At 37.6% G+C, this 25210-nt stretch overlaps 1 protein-coding gene across 30 annotated transcripts in view; it reads right to left on the bottom strand.

Moving 5' to 3' along the window:
• The window catches only part of PTPRD (protein tyrosine phosphatase receptor type D), a 1234877-nt gene that overhangs the window by 690146 nt on the left and 519521 nt on the right, over positions 1–25210 (bottom strand). For all 30 annotated transcript variants that reach the window (XM_071802225.1, XM_071802223.1, XM_071802231.1 and 27 more), the window contains one exon: positions 12558–12606. The gene's annotated coding sequence lies outside the window, so the exon portion shown is untranslated. The remainder of the gene's footprint in view (positions 1–12557; positions 12607–25210) is intronic.

The raw sequence follows: 25210 nt of genomic DNA, 5'->3' as shown, positions 1-25210 counted from the left end.
AATCTTATTTCTACGATGTGGTAGTTTCACTCTTCTCTTCATAAAGAACTATCCTGGACAAAGATATTACCTGATATTTCATTATACAGAGTATGTCACCTAACTATAAGGTTAACAAAATGTTATGAGGTCTCTTTTACTTTTCTGCAGCACTGGACTGATGTGTATAAAGGGGTTAAGTGGTGTCGGAAGCAAGAAAATAGAAGAATCAAAGTGTTAAACATAAATTTTCTTATTAAAAATATGCTCTCTCTGTCTTTTTAGAGAAAGCTGATCTCTATTATCTGCTAGAATTTTCTTCCATTATCTTTTACATATTTCCAGGTACAGAAATAGCCCTATCAGCTCTAGTCCTTATTTTCTGTACTACAACCTGAGTACGGTTGATTTGTGTGCTGTTGTTTTGCAGGTGTTCAGAAATGCACTAGTTTTATAAACCGAATGCCATCAACTATATGGCACAACAACCATGTATCTTTTCTGTGTAGAAAAGACCATGGGTTGTACTAAAAGGAAGAGGATCAGAGAACAAGGATACTTAAGAATAAAATTCTAGTCTCAAATTCACAATTGGCAGTCACTGCTGAGTGGTATCTACTGATGAGAGTGGCAGTTTATTAATAAACTGTCATGTAAAGCTGATGTATTTGATGATGAATTCCACTCAACTGCACCATGAAATCTCATCTGGTTTATTACTTCCAGAATTACTGATTTTCTGTTGAAAGACTTTTGCAGATATAAATATGTTTCAAAGTTGTTTTCTCAATGCAGGTTACTTCTTCACCCTCCTCCCCCAGCCCCCCAATTCCTCATTGTTGATAAAACAGTCCAACAAAAGCTTGATCTTGATCTCCCAGTATATCCATAGTCCAAATAAATAACAAGTTTCAGTTCAGATACAAACTTTGATAAAGACTGATAGGGTTATCAGCAGTCAAAAGGACATGTCATAGTATATGAATTACTTACTCTTGTTATGGTAGGGGGAAAAAAAGACAAAAAGCAGATTATATCCTAGAAGTTGCGTATGCCCATTCAGATTGTGCATTCAGATGTGTTGCAAGTAAAGCCCTATGTAACTTATCCATACACAAACATGACTGAACTGGGAGGAGACAGAACTTCACACATACACAGAAATATGTGTTCTAGCACACATAATACTTTCTTCTTCTTCAGTTTCACTTTTAAATGAGAACAAAATTCCTAAAGAATTGATTAAGAACTACAGCATTCTTTTTTAATTCTATAAAAGGTTGGTTGAATCCGACCCATAACAAAACATGAGAAAATTTACTAAGCCTTTTAGTAATGAAGTATAAATTACAAACATCTCAAATGTTTTCAGATTTCTTCCTTATGTTCTTCCACTTTTCCATTTCAGTGTAATAAAGTGAGCTGAGTAGAACCAACAATTTGACAGATGGAAGCTGGAGGCTATTTTAGAAGAAAAATTACCTAAACCTTTACAACCAGCCAGCCACTACTGAAAAAAATCATGCTAAGACAGCTGGATCTTTAACTTGACTCAGAGTTCCAGAGTTTATGTTGTGTTCTTTAATGTGCTTATTAAAATAAAATAAAAAAAATATGTTTTCAGTTGGAGTCCTGTGTTAAAGTTATTTAACAACCTTTTATTTAAGACTAACATTGCATTTAGTTGTATATTTATTTGCACACTGTATCAGTTATTTTCTCCTGAAAATTCTGAAGCACTCAGCTGAGATCAGATATTACTGGACTCATTGCCCAAGTGAAAGTAGGTAAATGTAGGTGAATGTATCAGCTCCATTTTCTTTGAAAATGAGGCTGTAAATCTTTTTTCTACTTCTGTCTATGCAGGAAAAAATGTATTTGTGGGACCCAACATCCCAGCCAGATTGTAAAAGAAATTAGTTTACACTGTGCATTTTTTCTGTTTTTATTTCTACACAGTTTCTTACTGAGTATAAAAATTACTAAAAAATCTACAGAATACACACATACACATACGCAAAAGAAGACAACGTTTCCCTGAAAGAAAATGAGGGTTTTAACTTGATATTGGACTGGACTTATGAAGTACTGAGGAAAAAAAAAAAAAGTTTGTGACATATTTTCACAGGACAGCTCCTAAAATAACTTTTGGAAGGCAATCATAACTACATATGAAATGAGCAAAATAGTTTTCTTCTTATGCTATTTCAGCAAGCCAATATTAATCAAATATGGGCCGGACTTTTTACAGATTGTCACATGTTGCCAACAGAGGTGATAGCTCTCAAACAGAGTATTCTTTACCAAAGTTAGTTTCCTTCACAAAGGAAAAGGCAGGATATTATCCTTCGAAGCATGTATCCAATAATCTAGCAACAGTTTAAATACTCAGTCTACCTTTTCTTCCACATTTCAAATGTGAATTTTGAATGATTAAATCACTGATAAACTTGTGCTCTAACAGTACTTTCACTCCTGCAGTGAGTAATGTAACTATTTTCTCTGCTTTCAGGCTGAATACAAAAAAAAAAAAAAAAAAAAAAGAGAAAATAAAAGACACAATACAGAATGATTCAGTGTTGGTTTCTAATGTCTTAAGCAATAAATCTGATGCTGTGTATGGCATTTATAAATTTCTTTAGAATTTTATTGGGCAAATTGCTTCTTCCCCTCCAATTTTGCAGGGGAGTTGCATAAGGTAATTGCTTACCATTTATTTAATGTTCTTTACAAGTCCAGTGAAAATAATTCATGCAAAAGATACAAATATAAATACTCACATACCTTAAAAAGTATAGTATGTGACAAGAATTTCTATGTAAGATCAAGCTCACTAGAATTTTATGAAAAAATGACTTCATTTACAGGACACTGTCATTAATTGTAGTCTTTTCACTTAGTTTAGGGAACAATTCCAAAATAATAACTCTCAGTTAGTTAAAAACTGAAATATAGTTTAAATATGTCATTATTTCTTTTTTTGTTTGTTAGTTTTCAAGTAAGCAAATGTAATAGTAACCTTTAACAAAAAAGTTCTCAAATTTCTCCCTGGTGTAATGTTATCGATAACTTTAGTGAGGTTACATGAGTCACTAATTTTCTCTTGCAGTATTACAAAATGGTAGTACAATATCTTTTGGTCTTGGGGAAAAAATTCTTTCCTTTAGAGCATAATGTAACTACTCCTACATTTACACAGTCCTAAAATTACATTTGGCCCTTTAAAGGCAACCATGAGGCTGATGTGGTCCCCTGTGAAAATGAGTTTGACACTCCTGCTTTAGAGAGTTAACAGACCTCTGTTGAAGCAAACGCAAAACTTTCTGCTATGTTACATTTTAAATCATCTCTGTTTCAGATATTCAGTACTAATATTGGAGGGTGGATGAAAGAAAAAAAATTACCTTAAGCTTATAATTAACATTTCCAATTCCACACCTTTTGTAAATGGGAGTAACTCTAAGCTTACATAAGCAGATAGTGAAATGGTTTTTGCATATAGGGTAATAGCTCAAAACTATTTTTTCCCCTTTTTCACAGAATCACAGTATGTTAGGGATTGGAAATGACCTCGAAAGATCATCTAATCCAATCTCCCCACCCCAGCAGGAACACCTAGATGAGGTTACACAGGAATGTGTCCAGGTGGGTTTCTAATGTCTCCAGAGATGGAGACTCCACAACTTCTCTGGGCAGCCTGTCACAGTGTTGTGTCACCCTCACCATGAAGAAGTTTCTTTTAATATATAAGTGGAACCTCCTGTGTTCCAGTTTGCACGCATTGCCTCTTGTCTTATCATTGGTTGTCACCGAGAAGAGTCTGGATCCATCCTCCTGACACTCACCCTTTACATATTTATAAACATTAATAAGGTCACCCTTCAGTCTCCTCTTCTCCAAGCTAAAGAGACCCAGCTCCCTCAGCTCTTCCTCATAAGGGTGATGCTCCACTTCCTTAATCATCTTTGTTGCCCTGCACTGGACTCTCTCCAGCAGTTCCCTGTTCTTGAACTGAAGGGCCCAGAAGTGGATACAATATTCCAGGTGTGGTCTCACCAGGGCAGAGTAGAGTGGGAGGAGAACCTCTTTTGATCTACTAACCACACCCCTTCTAATACACCCCAGGATGCCATTGGCCTTCTTGACCACAAGAGCACAATGCTGGCTCATGGTCATCCTGTTGTCCACCAGGACCCCCAGGTCCTTTTCCCCTACACTGCTCTCCGACAGGTTGTTCCCCAACTTATACTGGAACCTGGGATTGCTCTTGCCCAGATGCAAGACTCTACACTTGCCCTTGTTATATTTCATTAAATTTCTCCCCACCCAACTCTCCAGCCTGTCCAGGTCTTGCTGGATGACAGCACAGCCTTCTGGCGTGTCAGCCACTCCTCCCAGCTTGGTGTCAACAGCAAACTTGCTGACAGTGCACTCTATTCCCTCATCCAAGTCACTGATTTATATATTGAATAGTACTGGTCCCAGCACCGACCCTTGAGGGACTACACTAGATACAGGCCTTCAACTAGACTCTGTCCCATTGACCACAACTCTCTGGCTTCTTTCCTTCAGACATTTCATAGTTCACCTCCCTACCCAATCGTCCAGCCCACACTTTTGCAATTTAGCTGCAAGGATGCTGTGGGAGACGATGTCAAATGTTTAACCAAAATCAAGATAGACTACATTCACTGCTTTACCATCATCTATACACCTGGTTATATCCTCATAAAAGGCTATGAGGTTGGTTAAGCAGGACTTCCTCTTGGTGAAGCCATAATGACTGCTCTTAATGATCCTCTTATCCTTCATATGCCTTGAGGTGGTGCCAAGGATAAGTTGTTCCATCACCCTTCCAGGGATGGAGATGAGGCTACTGGTCTATAGTTACCTGGGTCCTCCTTCTTGCCCTTTTTGAAGACTGGAGTGACATTTGCTTTCCTTCAATCTTCAGGCACCTCTCCCATTTCCCAAGACTTAGCAAAGATGATAGAGAGTGCCCTAGCAATTACTTCAGCCATCTCCCTCAGCACCTGTGGGTGCATCCCATCAGGGTCCATGGATTTATGGATGTATAGATTGCTTAATTGGTCCTTACGCCAGTCCTCATCAACCAAGGCAAGCTCCTCCATTGTCCTGATTTCTTCTTGGACCTGAGGGGTATGGGGCTCCTCAGGACAGCAGTATAGAGAGGGACAAAGAAGGAATTCAGTAACTATGCCTTCTCTATATCTTCTGTCACCAGGGCACCCACCTCATTCATCAGTGAGCCTATATTGCCTCTAGTGTTAGTTTTATCTGCCATGTATTTGAAAAATCTCTTTCTGTTGTCCTTGATCCCCCTCACCAGGTTTAATTCTAAGGAGGCCTTAGCTTTCCTAGTTGCCTCCCTGCATCCTCTGCCAACAGCTTTATGTTCTTCCCAAGTGGCCAACCCCTACTTCCATGATCTGTAAACTCTCCTCTTCCACTTGAGATTGCCTTGCAGTTCCCTATTTAACCAAGCAGGTCTCCTGGCTCTCTTCCTTCACTTCCAATGTGTCAGAATACTCTGATCTTGAGCTTGGTAGAAACCGTCCCTGAATGCTAACCGTCTTGGGTCCCTTTACCTTCAAGTACCCTTGCACATGGGATTTCCCCTAGCAATTGCTTGAAAAGGCCAAAATTGGCCCTACTGAAGTCCAGTGTTGCAATTCTGTTTGGTATTCTGTTCCTGCCACAGGAGATCCTGAACTCCACCATTTAATGGTCGCTGCAGCCAAGGCAGCCCTCAACCGTTACTATTTCAACCAGACCCTCCTTGTTAGTGAGGATGAGATCCAGCAGTGCTCCTCTCCTAGTTGGCTCATCCACCATTTGCATCGGGAAGTTATCATCAATGCACTGGAGGAAACCCCTGGACTGTGGCTGGCTGGCTGAGTAGTCCTTCCTGCAAATATCAGGGAAGTTAAAATCCCCCACAACAACCAGGGCCTGTAATTGTGAGGCTGCTCTCAGCTGCCTGTAGAAGGCCTTGTCAACTTCCTCACCCTGGTCTGGTGGCCTGTAATAAACACTCACAACAGTATCACCCCTGCCAACCTGCCCCTTAATTCTCACTCACAGACTCTCAACTCGCTCCTCATCTGCTGCTGGACAGTACTCAACATATTGTAGTTGCTCTCTCACGTAAAGAGCAACTCTATCACCACGCCTGGCTGGCCTATCTTTCCTGAGTAGCTCACATGATGACATGTGAGCTGTCCCACCATGTCTCTGTAACTGCCACCAGATCATAAACACCTGACCAAACACAAGTTTCTAACTCCTCCTGCTTATTTCCCGTGCTGCATGCATTGGTGTACAGGCATTCCAGGGAGAGAAATGAGCACACCGATTTCAACCTAGGGGTATGGGAGGCCTCATGGTCTTCATCAACTCTAGAGTGCTGCCCCACTGGTGCAAACCTAGCTACAACCACATCCCCCTTCGCATCACGTTCAAAGCTCTCCAAATGAACCCTGCTGATTCCTGTCCCAGCATTCTTTTGCCCCTGTGAGATAAACCTTTCCCATGTATTACTGTCTGGACTGGTGTCTTCTAACACCAGTCATTATCAAAGAACCCAAAGCCCTGACTATAGCACCAGTCTTGTAGCTAAGCATTTATAGACTGGATCCTTCTATTCCATCCCATGTCATTACCCAAAATGGAAGGAGGGAAGAGAAAATAACTTGTGCCTCAGATTCTTTCACCAACCATCCCAAGGCCTTGAGGTTTCACCATGCCCTCTGACTATGAGATTCAGCTTCCTTCCCAACTGTCTGGAAGATCAGCAGTGGGTAGTAGTCTGTTGAGTGCACCAGGCTTGGGAGTGCTCTAGTGATATCCCTGATCAGGGCTCCAGATAGACTGCGTAATTCCCTATGATGAGGGTCAACTCTGAATATTTGGCCCTCTGTTCCTCTCAGAAGGGAATCACCTACTACAATTATCTTTCTTTCTTTCTTATCAGAGGAAGTCTTGAGGCATGGTGTCAAGTGCACTTTCCTATGTGACCTTATAGGCAGGCCTTCCACCACATCCTCACCTACCTCTCCTTCAAGGTCCAGGGCCTCAAACCTATTATCGAAAGGCACCTGGGGAAGTAAAGCAGGTAGGGAGTGGGGTTGCCCATGATGACAAACTGGGACTTGCTTCCAACTCTCCTTGTCTTTTTGGTCCCCTACCTCTGTCCAACACTGACAGGGTGCTGTCTCAGGTCTCCTCGCTGTGCCTGACAGGGTAGGGGGTCCATCACCTTTTGGGGGATATCTCCCTGGTGCCTTTCTGGCTGGAACACCAGAGGGTTCCTCCAACAGTCAATCTCCTTCTCACACTTCCTGATGGTGCTCAGTCTCTCAACCTCCTCCTTAAGATCCACCACAATGCTGAGCAGATCTTCCACCTGCTCACACCTCACACAGGTGGAATGCCTGCTTCCCTCTTCTGGCAGCAGTAAGCTCTGGCACTACCTGCAGCCAGAGACCTGAACAGTCACAGATTGGGGCAGGCCCTCCATCGGTCTTTTTGGGACAAGCTCTCTGTCTGGAGGAGACCATGGTAAGCTGCAGTCTGGGAGACTGCCAATAGGTGAGATGGTCTACCAAGCAGGCAGGGACAACCTCTGCACCCTGCTTTATGAGCCTGACACCAACCAACAATAATTGTGTTTAGTCAGACGGCTGTGAATTGCAAAAGTGGTTCCAAGATATGCTAGAAAATCAGTCTGAGAACAAATGCTAACAATTCATTGACAGTGGCAGCCACCAGTGTGTACATTACTAGTTATTTCTAATGTGTTAGGAAAGGCATGTGTGTCAAGCACTGAATAATTTAAATAATGCAACTGGAGAAATGGATTCCAAAATTCATGCCTATGTATAGGTATCACACTATAATTTCTTCCTTTATTGACTTAATTTCTAATAAATCGTTATCTTCCAGAAGCTGCAGCTATGCATGATAGCATAATCTCTTAGTCTACAAGGACTGTGTCTTGGTCTGTAAGCAAGTTTCAAGACAGAATTATTGCTGGCTGAACACTAATGAAGTTCCTTTTAGAGAACAGAATATAACCACCATTGCAAAACACTAAGGATAGTAATGTGAGTCTTTGGTTTATGTGAGAAGAGGTTTACTCCTACTATATGTTTATCTCCATCCACCTGAAAATGAGATTCAAGCTGAATTTTCTTTTAAAGTTGATTTTAACTTCAGAAATAATCATACTCCTAAGAGATACAATGACATTTTCAAAGGTACAAAAGACAGAATATCATCTAGATTGTATAGCATCATTCTAATGATAATTTGCCCTAGGCTGTGGCCATAGAAGGACTTTTTAATCATTATTTTCAGAGTACACTTACTATCTTCAGTATAAAAGCATTTCTTTTTTCTGTTTCACATTTTATGCAAGTTGTTTAACTTTTAATCTGTAGTATTCCTTAATAAAAAATTAATTTGGTGAATATATTGTATTTCAAATAAAATAAATAATTATTTTCGGTGATACATTGAAAAGTTTCAGAAGGCTAGAATATCTTACAGAGAGAGAGTAACTTATTATCTCAGACATCATTCTTGATCTACATAAAAACTTTTAGTTTTACTGTGGCATGACCTGCAAAATCTCTAGCCATACCATTTCACAGATTGGTGAATCTGCTACTAGGAGTATTAAAAGGTAGTTTTGCTGTATTCCTTTTTCCTGTACTATTACACTTGCCATGCTTGAAATTTACATTAAAAGAACAAGTGGCTAATCATTTTCACAGTGCTTTTAAGAAAATATTACCTGTCATATTGGAAATGTATAAACATACAGAAGGAAGTATGTTTATCTATAAAGCACATACTCACACTAAAGGACTGGCATTCAGAAAACTTACTATGTTTTTAAACACTCCCACACATGTTTGTATTTATGTCCATCTATTCATATGTAAACAAAAAATAAAGTTTTCCAAATGTGGTACGTGGTATCTAACAGCAAGGCTTTGCTGGTGAACATAGAATCATAGATCCATTTTTTGTTGGAAAAGACCTTTAAAATCATGGTGTCCAACCATTAACCTAGTACTATGAAGTCCACCTCTAAACCATGTCACTAAGAAACACAACTACATGTCTTTTAAACACCTCCCGGCATGGCCATTCAACCATTTCCCTGGGCTGCCTGTTCCAGTGCTTCAGAATCTTTTCCATGAACAAGTTTTTCCCTAATATCCAATCCAAACCTCCTTGGTGCAACTTGAGGCCATTTCCTCTTGTCCTATTGTTCATCACTTGGGAAAACAGCTAGACACCCACCTCACTATCACTTCCCTTCAGATAGTTGTAGACACTGATAAGGTCTCCCCTCAGCGTCCTTTCCTCCAGACTAAACAGCCCCAGTTCCCTAGCCACTCCTCATCAGACTTGTGCTCCAGGCGCTTCACCAGCTTCATCACCTTCCTCTGCACTCTTGTCAGTACCTCAATGTCCTTCTTACGATGAAGGTGGGGCCTCACCACTGCCGAGTACAATGGCACAATCACTTCCCTAGTCCTGCTGGCCACACTATTCCTGATACAAGCCAGCATGCTGTTGGCCTTTTTGACCACCTGGACACACTGCTGGCTCATGTTCAGATGGCTGTCCACCAACACCCCCAGGTCCTTTTCTGCCAGGCAGCTTTCCAGCCACTCTTCGCTGAGTCAGTAGTGCTACCTGGAGTTGTTGTGACCCAAGTGCGAGACCTGGCACTTGGCCTTGGTGCACTTCACACAATCAGCTTCAGCCCAACGATCCAGCCAGTTCAGATCCCTCATAACTGTATTCACATAAATGATGAATTATGGCACAAAATTTAGAGGGATTTAGGTAAAATGGCTTTTAAACTTTACTTCGCTTCATTATTTCTAAATTTAAAAAAAAAGTTTTTTGTTTATATAAACAAAGCCAAACAATCTACATCAGATTGTTTAATATTATAAAAAAACCTTAAAAAAAAATCAAAAATATTACATTTCTGGGATGATGAATTCTGATGGCCCCTCTCCAGATTCATGGGCAAGTAACTGATTTTCTGCGGTGCCAGCTGGTAGAAAAAGGCATCACAAGCTGAATATAAAATAAAACTGAAGCCCAGATTCCATGCAAACTTTCTTCCTTGACACCGCTTTCGATGACATAAAATGATAAAAAGTGTGAGCAAGACAACTTATGGACAGTTACCAGAATCCATTCAGTTTCTTAACATCTTAAGAGTAAAAACACGTACTTCAAAACTCTTGTGGTTGGCTATTGCCATTTATAAACTCTGATAGTCCAACAGATGTCCTGGAAGCAGATGTTTCTGTTTCTTCATATTGTTTGTTGTTGTTGGTTGTGGTTTTGTTTGTTAGTTAGTTTGTTTGTCTGGTTTTTATTATTTTTTTTATTTAACAGTTACCTCTAAAGGAATATATTCCACATTTGACTGGTTGATTGTTTTGTTTTGGTTTGTTTTTTTGAGAAATTTGGCTACAGTCCTGAACTTTTATATTCCTTCTTCATTTACATGAGACGATAAATAGATACATAGATAGATAGATAGATAGATAGATAGATAAAGTATATGTGTAAAATGAGTTTCATAAAACTGAGATCTGAAGTAAATTCATAAGCATAAAAAGTGCTTTAACATCATTGAAATCCCGGCTTTGTAGACTTCTTTCCTCAAAACTAAAGTTTTCTTGTGCATGATACATGCACACACATACACTTATATGCTCCTCTGTATTTTATATAGCATCAGTTGTTCAGAACATGAGAAAAAAATGATGACCAGGAATCTTAGATTATGGAATGTACCAGTATTATAATGGAATTCTCCAAAGGTCACTTCAGTGTATATTCAATAAACTCTCCTAGTGTTTCCTCAGTCACCGGATATCAACAAACTTAAAAAGAAAGATATCTATGTAGATTTTTGACAATATTACATTGCTTAATATAATATTACAAAATTTCTGTAAGTACAAGGCCTCTACAGGAATCTGAATAAGACTTGTGTTCCTGTACAAACTCTAATAAATAGAAAAAAATGGATTTGAGGGATTTGGAATTCAAAAGCATTTTATAGACTTACAATAGACACCTCTAAATCACCTGCTAAAGAGAAGATTCTACAACTGTGCTGTGCAGCACGTGGCATAGCAATAATCAGCTCCACTCCTTAAGGACTATGAGCGAAAGAAACAGAAAGAATCTCCTGGAAAATCAAAAGAAACCAGCTAGAAACAAACCCACCAGACCTGTCCAAAGATTAAAAAAAAATACTTTAGGTGATTTTTTAAAATTGATGCTACAAAATTCTAAATTTCAGGCTTTCACACAAAGCTTCTGAAACAAAAACATGCTTTCAAGTTCAAAGGTTGTAACTCATTACCAAAAAAGTGACATGGTAAAATATATCATTGTTTCTGCCATGTTGCTTTTTAAACTACTACCTTCACACAATAAATGCAATCACAAACCAAAGCTGACAGATCTGTTCTCCTGGGTTTAGGTTTCCAGTGTTTAAGACCATTGTTTGCTACCCATGTATGCAGAGCATGACAGCTATTTGTGCAATACAAATGAGGTTTCCTCGTGAGTTTGGTCTCAATTGCATGGTAATCATATTGTCTCTAACTGTAAAACAATCACTTAACTTTATTGTATTTAACATTAGGAAACAAGCCTAAAACACAAGAGAATACCTTGGTAACCTGTTTAAGCTTATTTTTTTCAATAACCTTATTACATTACTTATTGAATTATTTCAGCAACATGCAAAACGTGAACATACTTTGTTCAAATGACTTCACATTAAACATGAAGTTTCCCAAAAAATCTTCGTATGGAAGAGAGAAAAAAGTGAACTACAGCAACCACAAGTTTCCAGTAATTTTAGCTATCATTTTAATAGCTATCTGCCTTCCATCTCACTCCCCAAAACTGTCACATTAAACTTCTGTTAGTAGGAAACAATTTTGATAAAGCTCATACATGACCATTTTACTGTCTTCTGCTTCTTGATCCTTATTCATTCGTAAAAGATGGTTTCTCACAAGAGATTTAATGTACAAAAATGCAGCTTGTGTCTGCAGAACCTTTGCCATTTTCAGAGATCACTGCCTCTTTAGTTCATGTTATCTCTCTCACTTAGAAATGATGTCAGCTCCTGTGTTTGATGACTAAGTTGACATTAGTCTCAAAACGCAACATGGTTAAGTTACACATGTAGCATTGAAGTGCAGTTATGTCAGACTCTCTTCACTCTAAAACATCAAAAAAACCCAAACAAATAACCAAAAAACTCCAAATAAACTAGTTTTCTGCTTACACAGTAAGGAAAACAAAAAAAAAAATCCTCACCATCTTTTGAAATGAAAAGAGATAAATTAATGGTTGCTGTTACTAGCTGACATTATCATAAATGGTGGAGGATGTTTTTTCATGCTCCAGGTAAAATAGTAATATGCTGGAGTGCATTTATTCACAGAACCATCTAAATTTAGGCTAAAGAAATAACAAAAATATTTACTCACCTTGATCTTGTATGTTCGAAATTCAACTGAAGACTCTCTATCCTGAGATCTGAGAAACACAAAACAAAAGCTTTCTATCGCCACTGAAAATAAATAGTTAGACATTGGATGTACAGCAAAATGAGTAAATGATAGTTCAATACTTCAAATAACTAGCATACATACATATTATAGGAAAATCAATTGGCTTAAACCTTGAGTAGTACACTTTAAATGAACTACATTTTATGTCAGAAAAGCAGCCCAATAAAAACCTATGCTTTCAAGTGTGCTTAGTCTTCCTCCCCCTCCCCCTAAACAGTGTTTTCACAAAAAAAAAAAAAAAAAGATCTCTCCTGAAGCTGAGAATTTGCGAATTTCCATGGAGAGCAACAAAATACAGACATATCTGGATAGAAGTTCAGACTGTACACCAGTTGAAATTGTGACTTCAGAAGTTTATTTGAACATACATAGCTCCTTCAGAAAACAACTTCAATGCTCAGAAGATATTAAAAATATGCAAACTAACAAAACTACAAAAAAACTCTGACTACATTCTAAGATTGGGTTTGTAAGAGTGGGAAATCAAAATAATCAAAATAATAATAGATTATACACATTTCATGTTTGAAAGGGATCAGAATGCTCCATGAAAGCTGACGAAAGTGCATCGGAGTAAAAGCAATAGAGAATCAGACTGGGAGTGCACATTTGTATATCTGGGAATGTGAAAATTGCATTTCTTCTATCAAAGCAGAGGAAGAAAACAGAGTAGTATAGCAAATCTCCTTTATAAGTACCAAATACAAATGCTTCATCATTGAATTAACATTCATTTCATGGAACTGGATGCATTTCTTTATAATTGCTAAGATTTGTTAAATCTATCAATACTATAACCATGGTTATTTCATTAATAAGGCTTCAGGTTACCCATTAGCTTAATAAGAACAATCTAAAATTTATTTTCCTGAAGCAAATTAGTTTCCAACTTTTTGTCTATGGGCATTTTTCTCTTTCCGATACAACGTTAATGGAGATTAATGTTTAAAGTTTAAAACTGGCAAATAAATATCAGAAAATATACAAAGTAAAAACCTGCCTGTTTGAATAACAGAAAAGAAGGATGCATGAAAAAGATGCATAAACATAATATTAAATTTATTTTAGTTTTGTGCTAACAGTAATAATCATATAAAAGAAGAAGAGTAAATGCTATAGTAGTAATTTGCATGTTTTGGAGGAAGTATGTTTGTGTCTGTAATCTTTTTTTTAAGGTTATATAAGACATCTTATAAACAGATTATCCCTTCAGTGCTTGCAGTGTTGCCAAGTTCTAGCAATTTTTCCATGGTATTTGCACTAAATAAATTAGTTTTATGTGATGCTTTGTTTATTTTTTTTTAATATTTTTTATGGTTTTATTTTTGTTTTTATTGTCTTATTTTTACTGAGGGTTTCTTTGGTTGGCTGGTTGGTTTGTTTTGTTTGTTTGTTTTCATGGCTCAAGAAGAGTTTTGAGCTGGACATTTAAAAGCAAAAACCACATGGATCCGGCAGAATATTGTCAATGTTTTCTAGTTAAAGACCTCAGAATTTCCACTACAACAATGCATTTGGTCTTAAATCTCTTAAGCTGTTGAAGAGTCTCTTCTGTCACTGTAGAAATCACCATGTAATATTGTCATTTTATCTATATGGAGAAAAAAAAAAAAAAAGAAAAATAACAACAACAAATGAAACCAACCAACCAACAGCAACAAAAACAAGAAAACAGAAAAGCTCTCAAGACTTTAATTTACTCTTATATCTCCAAATACATTTTCCCTGGACATTCTTTTGTATGTTGTAATTTTCTTCTCTTCCAGTTTCTTTCCTTATTAAAGTAGCAGTATGTGACCACTAACAGGGCTATCAGTGAAAAACTGATTCTTAAGCTAAACATACTTTGAAAATGGTCCAAATTAATCTGTGATTCACAACACCTTTTTTTTTTTTTCATTATTTTCAGTCTGTGTGGGGACTATTATGGTAGAACATTTTTATATAGTTTTGAACCATTGGAAACAAAAAAGTTATATAGATTTTAAATTGGCAGCAAAAATTTATATTTTATTACTGTCCCTTCAGAGAGTCAGTCCATTATAGCACCACTCTAATTCTTACAAAGAAAACCTCCAAGTTCTTTAAATCAGGAAACTGTATGTTAACAAATCTTGAGCATAACCCTAGTTCTGTTGTCAACTAAAATATTGATCTAGAGGTCAGGAATTCTTCCTATCCATAAACTTCCCTGCTCTGTAAACTCAGTTTGGGACTTTCAATTAAAGTTTCTTGAGTACTCTGAGAGGCTTAGATGAAAAGTGCACTGTTTTTGCACTAAGGGTTATTTCTATGTATATAAAAATAAAATATCAATAAGACAGTTCATTATATTATATTGCCAGCAAATTAATCATAGTTTGGAGAGAATAGGAACTCTATCTCTTGAAAGCCATTTGGTCTTGTTTTAAGTAAAAAGTGATTTATTCTCCAAGTTTGCAAACTCACACAACTCAGGGCGTTATTCAACATTTAAATGCTTAGCCAGTTCCCACTTTAATAGGATGTTTCTTCAACAACTGTAATCTTCTTTAAGGCTTGTTTTTCCTGAATTTATTTCAATTTCCCAAGACTTATTTTCTGCATAATATTAGAAAACAAACAAGAGGCCATTATCCTGTGAAAAATGCTTTATTCTATTGACATTATTGTTTAATTAAGAATCACTTATAATAATTGATCACTAACTAAGCAAACTACCGTATTTTCAAGCTCCTATTGTAAAACTCATTAATTAAAGGCACCATTGGAACTATCAGACAGTGACAACTACTATATGATGACCCTGTACTGGACAATGTTAGCATGCCTTTCTTTCAACTTGTCAAAAAGAAAAAGAGAAAAAAAAGCAAAACAAAACAAACAAATAGGAATTAAAAAAAAAAAAGAATGCTTTCAATTGTTTTTTATTACATTGACTTTAAAATACTGTTAATAAATCAGCATAGAGAACAAGTTACTCTACTTTTCTGATTATGATTACCAAGAAAAAGTCCACTAGGAATTCTGACAGCATATCTTATCACCTTACTTCCACTCCTTTGTGTTTCCTTCTGCAAAGGTTGCACCAGCCTCATCTCTGTCCCTGGGAGTAATGGAACGTCTTGTCCTTGGTGCCATCTCGAGGCATATCAAGGATAAGAGGGTTATTAGGGTCAGTCAGCATGGCTTTACCAAGAGTAGGTCATGTTTGACCAACCTCATAGCCTTTTATGAGAATGTAACGAGGTGGATGGATCATGGCAGAGCGGTGGATGTGGTCTACCTTGACTTCAGTAAAGCCTTTGACACAGTCTCCCACAGCATCCTCACAGCTAAGCTGAGTAGGTGTGGTCTAGACGATAGAGTAGTGAGGTGGATTGCAAACTGGCTTAAGGAGAGAAGCCAGGGAGTGGTAGTCAATGGTGTGGAGTCTAGTTGGAGGCCAGTATCTAGTGGAGTGCCTCAGGGGTCAGTACTGAGGCAAATATTATTCAATATATTAATTAACAATTTGGACGAGGGAATTGAATGTACTATCAGCAAGTTTGCTGATGACACTAAGCTGGGAGGAGTGGCTGACACGCCAGAAGGCTGTGCTGCCATCCAGCGGGACCTGGACAGGCTGGAGAGCTGGGCGGGGAATAACCTGATAAAATTTAACAAGGGAAAGTGTAGAGTCCTGCATCTGGGCAGGAACAACCGCAGATTCCAGTATCGGCTGGGGAATGACCTATTAGAAAGTAGTATAGGGGAAAGGGACTTGGGGGTCCTGGTGGACAACAGGATGACCAGCACTGTGCCCTTGTGACCAGGAAGGCCAATGGCATCCTCGGGTATATTAGAAGGGAGATGTTTAGTAGCTCGAGAGAGGTTCTCCTTCCCCTCTACTCCGCCCTGGTGAGACCCCATCTGGAGTCTTGTGTCCAGTTCTGGGCCCCTCAGTTCAAGAAGGACAGGGAACTGCTGGAGAGGGTCCAGCGTAGGGCAACAAAGATGATTAAGGGAGTGGAGCACCTCCCTTATGAAGAAAGGCTGAGGGAGCTGGGTCTCTTTAGTTTGGAGAAGAGGAGACTGAGGGGTGACCTTATTAATGTTTATAAATATATAAAGGGTGAGTGCCACGAGGATGGAGCCAGGCTCTTCTCGGTGGCAAACAATGATAGGACAAGGGGTAATGGGATCAAGCTGGAACACAAGAGGTTCCACTTAAATTTGAGAAAAAACTTCTTCTCAGTGAGGGTAACAGAGCACTGGAACAGGCTGCCCAGGAGGGTTGTGGAGTCTCCTACTCTGGAGACATTCAAAACCTGCCTGGACGTGTTCCTGTGCGACCTCACCTAGGCGTTCCTGCTCCAGCAGGGGGATTGGACTAGATGATATTTTGAGGTCCCTTCCAATCCCAAACATACTGTGATACTGTGAACTATCAACAAACAAGTGTTTGTTTTCTCGTTGACGCTTAAATTCAGGTCTGGGAAAAAAGTTGTCTAAAATCCTATTTCAGTCCCATTAGACAGTATCCTGAAATATCTACACCAAAATGAGGATGTAATTAAAAATTAAGAGTTTTCCAAGTAGTCTGTGAAAGAGGTCAGAATTTTTAACATTTCATTCTAGTGTAATTTATTTTGGTAGCAATTTCTAGTTAATATTTGTATGTCTAAAATATTTTTCTACTTTTGAAGAATACAAGTCCATTTTCCTCCTCTTTTAGAAATGTATTGGATTTTTAGAGAAATAACATAATATATAAGAGAAGATGATATCTTCACAGATTATTCTGTGATCTAGTTCTTCCAAAAATGGAAACAGATTCAAATACAGCCTACAGCAAAAGCAGTAACAGTGCATTTTTTTTTTATTTTTTAGGACAACTCTCTTTTTACCTGATAAGTGTGTCTCATTCATTTAAAAAACTCAGTCCCTACTTATTCCTAGCTGTATGTTTGATCCATGGGCTTTAAGTATCTCACCAGTTTTCCACCAATAACCATTTCACAACCTTTTTCTTTTCTTGCTGAATCAAAATCAAATTCTTGAAAAGACACAAATATATCTGCTGAAGTAATCACAAATTGCCATTAGATTTTACAACCCCATTTTGATAATCTCCTGGGGGAATATTCTGTCTCATGGCAAAACACAGCCTTCCACATTTCAATGCCTAAAAATAAAAAAAAGGTATCCAATGCAATTATTTTACTGACATTATAATAACGTACATAAATTTCTTGGCAGCTAAAATATGCGTAAAATAGCTCTCTTTTGCTTTCTTTTCAGTATTAACTGTAACACAAAATCCAGCTTTGTTGACAAAGTGCTACAGCATTCCCTAACACAGGGTAGAGCCCAAAGTTTTACTGTTAAAGGTTAACTTTTTCTTGTAGTCTCCCTTTGGTAGCTGGACTTCAGGGCAGGCGCGTTCTACCTTAGCTTCAGTGGTCCTGAAGCCCCAAAACACACCCTGGAGTGTGTTTTCATTATTTATCAGAGTGAAACCTCACCATACACTTTCCTCTTACATACTTGTCATTAGAAGTTATCTCAGGTGTACAGGGCAGGCAGGGAAGGAATGACGGTATGCTTTAAATTAATATGCTGAAATGTTGATAGCTTGAGAATCAGCAATGTAGAATCTCTGAAAGAATTGATCTATGGTGTTGTGGAACTTGCAGTATTAGGCTGTATCAGTTTTCTGTGTTTCTGCACTCTGTCCAGCTATTTCTGTTCTGTTTCTGTGCATTTAGTGGTGATATTCTAGCAATTTTGTTCCATACTTTTGATTTTGGATAAGATCTCTAATTTGCCAAGATCTTTGTAGATTCTAATCCTATCCTCTGGGGCATATACAATACTGCCCAGCTTTCCATGAGCAACGGATATTTAAAGTTTATCGTTTCTTCCATCATTCAGATATCTTTTTTTTTTTTTTTTTCCCAAATGCTGAAAAACAATATGGCCAAAACAAATCCCTGTAGAAAGTCCCAGTTATTATGATTATTAATTATTCTTTCTTAACCGAAAGCAATTTTTCAAACTGTGGTTACATCTGATTCATACTTTGCTGGTCTGCTTAAAAGAATGCAATAACACACACACCCTACATCTCCCTTAATAAAAATGTAATTATATCACCTTTACTTTTTTTTTTTTTTCCTCATGGAAAAAACATGCGTTAGTACTTCATTAATAAATTTACCCTACAGAAACAAAGGCATAACAAACATTTCAGAGAAATAAATTCTTCTTTCATAATTAACACCATTTATAGGTGACTTGAATTTTCATCAAGCTGCACTGACATTAGCATTTGCTTTCAGCACAATATTGGTAATTTTAAAGTCAAAGTTTCAGGTGACTTACCACTTCAGTTACACACCCTTTCACAAATGGTTATCCATAAAACCTCTACCATGTGTTATAAATGAGTTTTCTTCCAGTTTGTAATATAATTATGTTCAGTTCTTCCATTACAGAAGTGTCAGCAGTTCTGTCTCAATTACAGGTTTTAAATTTGTGAGTAGTTTGTTAACCAATAAAATTGTGTCAAATACTTTTTAAACAGAGAAAAATACTCCCCTCATATTACAGACTGGAAGAAAGCTAATTTTTAGTGGTAAGAGGTGTATGCCACATACTATCATCAACAGTTATTAAAGGTTCTTATCTTGCTGTCATCTCAGAAACCACCAAAATGTCTAATTCCAGATAAAAGATTCAAATGTTATTAGCAACTTTAAAGCATGCAATGAGTTATTTAGGAATCAGGATCTCTCTATCCAGAGTCATAAAATCAATTACATTCTTGAAAATAAAAATATACAATTTAAATATTTGATTTAAGCCTTCAGTTTATATGTTGATCAGATTCTGAAGCTGTTCTTTAGAATATCTATCACCCATTTACAATCAATTTTTAAAGCTAACCATGTGGTGGAATATCCATTATGTAAAAAGAATTGGCCATAAGAACCTTAAAATATCTAATGTTTTAAAACATTTTAAAACTTTATTGCCTTTGGGACTGTTTTCCTCTTTCTTTTAATGTTTGAACTACATTTTTGATCTAACATTTTTGCAGCTGTTGTTCTGTTTTCTATTGAATAAATTTGTACACAAATCAGAAACAAGAATTAACATAAGCATTATCTAGTGAATCGAGTAATTGAACACATAAGAAGGCCATTCTCACATCCTTGACTCTTCAGACCCTGAGCTTTACTTGTGAGTACAGTCATGTCACAGAAATTTGCCTTCAGGGCTAATCTGTCTCACAAGTTTTTTTGCCACAACTAGGAAGCCAATGTCTGTAAAGAATGTAAAAATCAAAAAATATTGTCACTAAAATTGACCTCTAGAAAAATGATTTATAGTTTAGGAAAAAGTAGAAACAGCATAAATATTTAATCACATCATCTTGACAAAATAATTCCAAAATCTACACAAAGAGCTAGGATTTGTGTTGATTATATTCATCTGCCGAAGTGACTAATGTCTGCAATACTAGGTGCACTCTGATAGTCTCAGAGTTTCTATCTTATTCAGATATCCTATGATATGCACAATCGTAGAACTGCAAAACATCAAAGGCTCAGATAAAAATCACCTTCAAAACATCCTCTGAAAATCTCAATCAGTTAAAAAAAGTATATCTTTGTCAGAAGACACACCATTAAAGACTTGGGAAGTTGAACAAAAAGTAGAAGTCTGACTTTGATATCCAGGGGACAAACCAGTGCTGAACAAGTAATATAAACTTATTGGTTGAAACTGAAGAACTGATACCAAATAGCTTATTCCACAATTTACAGAACCCAGTAACATACCATAATGATATTTCATACTAATAGAGGAATTAAGACTGCATTCTTCTAAAACAACAACAATGAAAAAAGAAAATCAGCTCTGTACATGCACAAAAATACATATAAAATTTATGAAAATAAATATTTTCAGGAAAACACCTTATTTACAGTTTCGCAGGAGGATGACATCATATGATGGGATAAGTGAAGTATAAGATGCTTAGCCTTTAAAATGTATTAGTTCTATTCACAATGCCCATTTAGAAAAGTAGTTATGTTAATATTGCTTATATTAATAATTCAGCTTTGGTGTTCGCACATTACTTTAAGAATAGAACAGAGAATATTTTTGAGTCTCCATTATTTCCTCTAGGGCCTAGTCCCATCTGGCATTATAATCCTAGTTAGTCCAGTATGTAACAAGGTAATTACTTGTTTTATTTGCTTTCGTTAAAAACTTGTTCTGCATATGAAGAAACAGTAAAAGAGAGAAAGAGAGAGAGAAACACCACAAAAAAATTGGAAAATCACATAGAATCATAGGATCATAGAATGTGTTGAATTGGAAGGGATCCACAAGGATCAAGTCCACCTCCTGTCTCTGCATATGACAACTCCACAGTTCAAACCATGTGTCTAGGGGCATTGTCTAGATTCTTCTTGAACACTGTCAGGCTTCGGGTTGTGACGACCCCACTGGGGAGCCTGTTCCAGTGTTTTACCACCCTCTGAATGAAGAATTTCTTCCTAATATCCAAGCTAAATCTCCCCTGGCACAACTTCATGCCATTCTCTTGGATCCTATAACTGATCATCAGAGAGAAGAGATCAACAGCTGCTGCTCCTCCTCCCCTTATAAGGAAACTGTAAATGGAGATGAGGCCTCATCTCAGTCTCCTTCAAGCTAAACGGACCTAGTGACTGCTCCTCATACAGCTTCCCCTTCAAACCCTTCACCACTCTGCTGTGGTTCCAGAGAGCAGACACTCTGATTTTAATATCTGTAGAAATTTTACCAGCCTGGATCCTAAAACATCAAATTGAGGTGCAAGCTTTTCCTCACATAATATGTTCCAAGAGAATGTAAATCTGAAACAGAGTAGTAGTTATCACAGAATGGATTCTGCAGTATTATATAATAATTAACAAATCACAGAAAATAATTTAGATTTAAAAATCATATATATAATTGTTTGAGATGTATTGACTTAGAGAGCAATTGACAGAATATGGCAAATGCTGTGCTTTTGCTTTTTAATGGCAAAACAAACATAGAAACTAATTAAATAACTGCTTCTACACTTCACTTACACAACTTGGCTAACCGTGGAGGTCTCACTTGACTGGAAGTTGGCTAATGTGATGCCCATCTACAAGAAGGGTCAGAAGGATGATCCAGGGAACTACAGACCTGTCAGTCTAAGCTCAGTGCTGAGCAGGACCATGGAGCAGATGATCTTGAGTAATATCACATGGCACATACCAGAGAAACATATGATCAGGCCCAGTCAACATGGGTTTATGAAAGGCAGGACCTGTTTGAATCAACCTGATCTCCTAGGTGACCCAACTAGTAGGTGAGGGAAAGGCTGTGGGTGTTGTGTACTTCTACTTCAGTAAGGTCTCTGATACCATATCCTACAGCATTCTCCTGGAGAAGCTGGCAGCTCATGGCCTGGATGGATGTACTCTGTGATGGATAAAGAACTGGCTGGATGGTCGAGCCCAAAGAGTTGTGGTGAATGAAGCCAAATCCAGCTGGTGACCGGTCACAAGTGGTGTTCCCTAGGACTCAGTGTTAGGGCCAGTTCTGTTTAATCTCTTTATCAATGATCTGGATGAGGGGATTGAGTGCACCCTTAGTAAGTTCGCAGATGACACCAAATTGTGTGGGAGTGTTGATCTGCTGGAGGGTAGGAAGGCCATCCAGAGGGATATGGACCAGCTGAATCGTTGGGCTGAAGCTGATTGTATGAGCTTTAACAAGGCCAGGTGTCAGGTCCTGCGCTTGGGTCACAACACCACCAGGCAATGCTACAGGCTCATGGAAGAGTGACAGGAAAGCTGCCTGGTGGTAGAGAGGGATCTGAGGGTACTGATTGACAACTGGCTGAATATGAGCCAGCAGTGTGCCCAGGTGGCCAAAAAGGCCAACAGAATCCTGACTTGTATCAGGAATAGGGTGGCCAGAAGGACTAGGGAAGTGATCGTGCCTCACTGGTGAGGCTCCACCTTGAATCCTGTGTTCAGTTTTGGGTCCCTCATCATAAGAAGTACACTGATGTGCTGGCAAGAGTGCAGAGGAAAGTGATGAAGCTGGTGAGGTGCCTGAAGCACAAGTCTTATGAGGACCAGTTGACGGAACTGGGGTTGTTTAGCCTGGAGAAAAGGAGGCTGAGGGGAGACCTTATCAGTGTCTACAACTACCTGAAAGGAGGTTGTAGCATGGAGGGTGCTGATCTCTTCTCCCAAGTAACAAGTGATAGAACAAGATGAAATGGTCTCTAGTTGCCCCAAGAGAGGTTAGGTTGGATATTAGGAAAAAAAAAACTTCATGGAAAGGGTTGTCAGACAGTGGAACAGGCTGCCCAGGGAAGTGGTGGAGTCACCATCCCTGGAGGTGTTTAAAAGGCATTTAGATGAGGTTCTTAGGGACATGGTTTAGTGCTAGAGTTCGATTGGGTTCATGGTTGGACTCGATGATCCTGAGGGTCTCTTCGAACTGAAATGATTCTGTGATTTTTTGATTCTGTGATTTATTAATACCTTGACCTGCACTAGAAACCAGTAATAGATGCCTGGATTATATTTTACACTATCAATCCACAAGTTCTGTTGTGCCTATTGAGGAAGTAGATGGCAAGAAAGCTGCTATGTGTGTGTAAGGGAGAATGAGAAAGAGAGAGAGAGAGATTACAACACAATATAGCACGACCATTCACTGGAAACTGAGATAGAAAATTTTCCTTCAGAACCCTGCAAGTAAGAAATGTTAGATCATTCTCAGCTCACAAAACAAATATAACAAGTATAAAAATACAGAACTCCTGAGTGCAAGAGGAAGAGCAAGCTACTTTGTGGTTCTTTCTGTAAAATGTGTATATACCCCTTTGCTTACTAGAAAACTGCACACACTGCTAAAATGTATTTAGGAAAAATACCTGTAAAGATGGTTCACGGTGTTTTAACCACAGCCCTCTTACACACATTCTGTGCCAACTTTTTAGTTTTTTTTCTGTGGAGATCACACAGAAGAATGCATGGTGATAGTGTAAATCACACTGCGCTAAACCTGATTCTGATTCACTGCATGATCTCACTAGACAACTTAAATTTGTATGTATCCTACAACATGCTTGTGATGAGTTTGATTTCACTGGGGTAAAGCGTGGGGTTTTTTTGTTTGGTGGTTTTTCTTTTTTGTTTTTTTTTTTTTTTTTTTTTTTTTTTCCCACTGATATCTCCTATTAACTCAAATAATTAAATATCAGCATGGGTAAGGATGATCTGGCCATGACTGGAGTTAGCAGTATGCTGTATTTTGAAATGAACTCATTTGTTTTTAATGCTGAACAATAAGGCTCCAATTAATTTACTAAGTGCTATTGTGATAAGAGAGGCAATATAGTCCCACAATTACAGCGTAGGAGAGCTAAATTCCTAACTTTGCCACTGATTTATTGTTCTGTATTAGAAAAATCATTTTTTTATCTTTAATTCTCCTCACTGTTAAACTGGAAATAACACGTGTTCAATGACTTCAAAGATCAATAGTTGTGAAATGCTTTCTATTTATAAATATACAAGATTCTGTAAGCATTACAGTTATATTTTCTCAAAGCAGAGATAATTTTTTCCTTCCAAGTTCTCTTCATTAAGAGAGAAATCTCAAAAAACAGAGACAGTTTAAATAATACCTTTAAATATTTATTTCACTGTGCGGTTTGCATAGAAAGTACTCAATCAACAGGCAATGACATTTATCTCTATGGAATGAACACTTGGTAGCATTTTTACATGGGAAAAGGAGACCATAGAGTCTGACACAGATTACAAACTTAAGATGAGAAGTAGCAGAATCCCAAGAAAGAAGGGGTAACCTTCTTAGAGGTTGTAGAGGATGTAGAGAGTAACTGCCTTTCTGTGCAGTTGCTTATTAATCCACTGTAGTATGTTTATATTACTGAATGTAAACAAAATCACACAAATTTAGGACATTTTGTATCCTCTTCATTAGAGACAGGCTAGTAAGAATAATGTAAATTTACTGAATAATGTGTAGACTATTACATGGAGATGTCTCAACCTTATCTTTAGCCACAAACCTTTACAAAATAATTAAGACCTTAAGTGATCCAAGTACAGAAAAATAAAATGCACACATTACTACTATACCATCATTCAGGTCAACATTTTCTATAATACATATTTGTGCAAACTTCGACATTTTTCTGCATGCAAAAATATCTGTGTAAGTGAAAATGACAGTAGTTTTCTTGTTCTGTTTTCATTTACTTGAGTTTAAATGGCACTACCTCAAAAATTCTTGTCATAAGTCCTCATTTTTACATCAATCAGCTGTTTCTATTGAGTTGACTCTCCAATGATTCCTTCATGGACCCTGTTATTGGACATTTTAGTTATATACCCAAAGCCTATGTTGATTTTAAATGTCAAATAAATAGATATGATCTTCAAATGCAACAGTTCTTTCATCATGTTTTGAACACTGATGGGGTTTTCATAAAGTTATTCTCATTTGCTAGTTTTATTATATTTTTT

Source organism: Patagioenas fasciata, chromosome Z, assembly GCF_037038585.1.
Source record: "Patagioenas fasciata isolate bPatFas1 chromosome Z, bPatFas1.hap1, whole genome shotgun sequence".
Classification (NCBI taxonomy): Eukaryota; Metazoa; Chordata; class Aves; order Columbiformes; family Columbidae; genus Patagioenas; species Patagioenas fasciata.
The sequence above is the reverse complement of the archived record's forward strand: the minus strand, read 5'-3'. Positions and strand labels throughout refer to the sequence as shown.